General features: G+C 37.1%; 1 protein-coding gene across 22 annotated transcripts in view; it reads left to right on the top strand.

The window, feature by feature from the left end:
* The window catches only part of LOC105464900 (solute carrier family 8 member A1), a 391,740-nt gene that overhangs the window by 231,776 nt on the left and 155,368 nt on the right, over positions 1 to 4,596 (top strand). The window lies entirely within an intron of this gene.

Below are 4,596 nucleotides of genomic sequence, written 5' to 3'. Positions count from 1 at the left end.
TTTTCGGATTTTATTTTGTTTTATTTTAACAGAGTGGACTAGTTGTTCTGATATCATGTTACAACCTCAATAGCTTCTAAATTGTCTTGGAATCTAGTAGAAATAGTTAACAAAGTAAAATTTGTGGCTGGATAAAGAATAAATGGTTTTTTGAGAATAAGTTGTGATGAACTAATAAAAATCATATTTTTCCAGGAAGAACCTTTAATAAGTCAGGATCATTTGGGCATTAGCACAGACCGTCACTATACAGACAAATAAATGATAAGGCTGACCCCAGGGTCCTCAAGATTCACTGGGAGTCCGGGGTATGGGATGGGAAGGATGTCTGCATCTGATTGGGCTTATACTGGTTCAGAGTTCAACTTCCCCTTGCAGACAGCATTTGGATACTTTTAATAGCTGTTCTCTGTTACTGGGCAGGACTGAACACAGAGAAGATGATGACCCTCTTTAAAATTCCTGGCAATTAATTCCTGCAAGAATGAGATTCCACCCCAGCCCCAAAAGCTACGTCATGTTTTTATTTCGGTACTAAACTGAATGGAGAAAAGGAGCATGCAAAAATGAAACTGATGCATCTCACCTAGCATTGCAGTTAATGGAAAGGAAATCTCTTGAGAGCAAAGTCTATTTTTTTATTTTTACTCTTGGGTAATAATAAAGTTGGCAGTCTGTACATGCCTGAGTGCGTAAACAAATGTACATAGGCAAACTTTCAAACTAGACATCCTTTGTATCTGTAAGATGGATGCTCAATGTCTTGGGTAATACGGAGATACAGAAGAGACAGTCTTTACTGTCTGCTGAGTGTGAAAAGATCCTTCATTTAGTAACTGTAACAACCATTCTTTTTATTGTGTTTTGTGTCTGGGGTGAGCAAGCTGAATTCTGGAGTTTATTCCAGATGAGAAATTACTCCTTATTACTAATCCAGTCTTAAGGGTTTACGGAATGGTTTTCTTTCAGATTTAGTTAAATGTCCTGGCATGCCTCTGAATGAGATAAGAAACATACATGTCCTAGAAGAAAAAAAAAAGTCAGAAAAAGTGGCATTTTACTGCATTTCACTGTTTTGTTATTAGAAGGAGAGGACAAAATTTGATACACCAGCATCAGTCATAAAAGGTACACTCTTGTCTGGGGGAGCTGTGCCGAAGGGACAGAAGCCAGTAGCTAATCCACTGTTATACGTTTTTAGAATAATAGACAGACTCCTGTGAACTACCAACTTTGAGTATTAGATTAGGATAAATCCAGGAGGGCTTTATTCCACCCAAAATTCAAGTGAAGACAAAGTCTCAAAAAGCCCCAGGATGAAGAATCACTTCCCGAGAATCAGGGAACATTTACCTTTATTAACCATCATTAGCTGATTCCAGCTTACAGAAATTCCCCTGAGAATGGGTGTTGAAATAATCACTGCTCTCTGCTCTACTTCCTTAAAAAGAAATCGGTTTTAAATGATGGGTCTTCACTCCTTCCAGACATTCCCAGCTCCATAGACTTACAGCTTTTCTTCGTAAGTTGCCTGAAGGGAGCAGGGCTTGAAATCAAACTCATTCTCCATTAGACTTGCCAAGGCCCCAGGCGGTGCTGGGGAAAGGTAGCTCCCTTTGCAGCATAACTTTCACAAGTGCAAGCTGGGACTCAAGTCCTGAGACAGCTCACAAGCCCTGGCTGATTTAACTTGCCACTTTGTAGCTATTCTTGGCACGCAGCCTGCATAGAGTTGGCCTATGAGACTTTTCTCTGTTTATAGCACCTTTCAACTCAGGGACTGAGAAGGCTGACCAACACTGTTGCTTTTTTTTTGTTCTTGTTGCCCTTTCCAGAAACTATGTAAAATGGAAAACAGTTCCCATTTCTCTCATTCCAGCTGTGCCATCTGAGAGCACATTTCTCAGAGCACCTCCCCTCAACCCTTTTTTTATTTTTTAACATGACCACAAAAATGTCTCAGGAATGAAATTCTTTGAAAAGCTAAGACTTTATTCTGCCCCATCCCTGGTTAACTGTTTGTTAATGAGTGGTACCATTGGTGCTTTGGTGAAGTCTGTTTCACAGGTGATTCTTGTGAAATCTTACTGTCATTCATTTGTTCATTCCATCAAAACTATGCAGGCAAGTTATAAGTGCAAGACAAATGGGAGGTGCAAAGATGTATTAGCCTGCTTCTAGTAGGCTACAGTCCACCAGGAAAGATGAGCAATAAAAATTCATTCTATTCATGCTAGCAGAAGTACAGACGGCATGCTGAGTTACTGTATAAAGAGATTGATTAATTCTATTTGAGAAAACTGAAATAATGTTTTACCCATCTCTGCTTTTGCACAAAACATTCTTCCTGTCTAGAGCACCTTTGCATGGCTATTGTTACAAGGTCTTCAAAGACTCCATTCAGATGTCACCTCTTCTTAGGAGCCTTTCTTGAAACTTTTGATTTGGATTCATTGTCTCTTTACTTCACTTCTGTATTTATATCTGTGACATCATATATTAATTATTGATGTGTGACCTCTTTGCTGAAGTGTAAGACCTCAGAAGGCAGGGATTCAGTCTTTAATTTCAGCATTCCCAGTGCCTGACTGTCACTCTGCTTTCAAAGAAAATGATTAATAAATGAATTAGTTAATTTAGCATGATGGTATTGCAATTTGTGTGCTTATCAGAGTTTCATGATTGAAGGCAAATGTGATATGTGTGTATTTTGACTACCAGTGTTTTACATCAAGAAAGAATAGTTATACAAAAATGGAATAGATATTTCCATGTACTCATGTGAAAAATTATCTGTAGGACTTTTCAGAAAATGGGTTTTTGTTATTTTTCCATTAGGACAGATGTTTTATCCTGTGACAGAATGGTAAAATTAAATTTCAGGACTTTTAAGGAAGAGAAAATAACCTGTTATTTTTTAGTGTCTATTTCCTCAGGTTTTATCATTAGATTCTTTTATAATGGCAGACATTCATATTTTAGAGTCATATTTTAGTCAGGTTTATGCTATTATTATTCATGTCTGTTTTTGCAATTCAGAGATAATCTTTAAAAGCAGCAATCTATCTAAAAGGCTAGGGTTTAAAGTTCTTTTCATTTTCATCTAACTCCTTAATATGGTATTCAGTGTTCTCCATAGCTTGCAATTCACAAATGCTGCATCTACATGGTCTGCCAATACAGATGCAATTATATATTAATCAGAATTTTAAAAATCAGAATGGAAAAAAGGCAGGGAACAATTTTTAAAAGTTTAACAGATAAAATGTAGGAGAGCTCGAGACTAAATAACAAATGCACACAAGAGGAGATTGGTGAGCTAGAGATTTTTAGTGAAGCATGCATGTTGGGGGGACATTAGAGCTCACCTCCCCTCAAAAAAACAGAACGCACCAACTTTTCACCCTGGTAAACAGATTTTACTTTGCATGCCAGTGTACTTTACAAGGCTGATGTAATGACTTCTTCCCCTAAAAGAAGGACTGAAAGAGTATTTCCAGAGCACACTTGGGAAGAGATATGCCAGACCCTATCAAACATGGAATCACATATAGCACCTCTGAAATTATGTCCCTGTGCAATGAAACTTGGTTAGTTTGCCTTAATAGGTCTTACTTTCTTCCTCAATAACAATTAGGAATTGTTCCATTTTGTTTCAGATGTCACAGTGCCCCATATTGATATTCTTGTAATCATTTCTCATTATACTAAAGATCCTAGTTTAAGGAATTTTTTCTCAGTTTCTGGCACCCATTTTCTGTTTTACCAGCATTTGAATAAATCACTTGTTTCAAAAACCTGTATTATAGATTATTGCTAAATTGTCCAAGTGCCCTGTGCCTGCTTGAATGCTGTGAGGCTACAAATGTAGTATAAGGGAGCCAGAAAATTGCTCCTTGAAGGCAAAGTTGTCTAAAGTGAAAGTGATATTAATAGCAGTCCCAGGAGGATCCGATCAGCTCCTGGATTCTTGATGGTCTTGGGCACAAAGAGACAACAGCTGTAAGCTACTCATAAATAGCTGTGGACCACACATTTCAAAATGTCTTCATCAATGGGAAAACAGTTTTGATTCTTAAAATTACAGACTTGAATCAGGATTTTGGCCTTGTAAAATAATCAAGCTGTCACATCTTAAAAATCTGAGATCAAATTTAAATTTCCATGGCTCTGGAATAACCATTAAGACCCAAAGTAAGCAATATTTAAGCATCTGGGCTTTGAAGTCAAAAAATTTTAGGGTAAATCATCACCAAATAATAATTTTTAAAACCCTTTTAATAAGTAATATTTATTTAAATTTTACATGTTTTTAAAGAGTTTAGATGTCAAGTGGGGGTTTCTATTTTCTTATTGTGGCGTTAGTAGAAGAATAAGAGTAAGGTATGCAGAAAGAAAAGCGAGGTGAAGTGCCATCTTGTCCTAAGTCCACATACCCCATCAATGTGCCTCATAAGAGAAAATGAAGGAGAGACCAGAATGTCCTTAGCCTCCAGCACTTACTCTCTCACACTGAGGTATGTTGCTTTACGCACATTCGGCATTAGATTCTTTTATCTGCACATGTGAATGAATAATATGCAAAGTTACTCTACT

This window comes from Macaca nemestrina, chromosome 13 (assembly GCF_043159975.1).
Source record: "Macaca nemestrina isolate mMacNem1 chromosome 13, mMacNem.hap1, whole genome shotgun sequence".
Taxonomy (NCBI): Eukaryota; Metazoa; Chordata; class Mammalia; order Primates; family Cercopithecidae; genus Macaca; species Macaca nemestrina.
The sequence above is the reverse complement of the archived record's forward strand: the minus strand, read 5'-3'. Positions and strand labels throughout refer to the sequence as shown.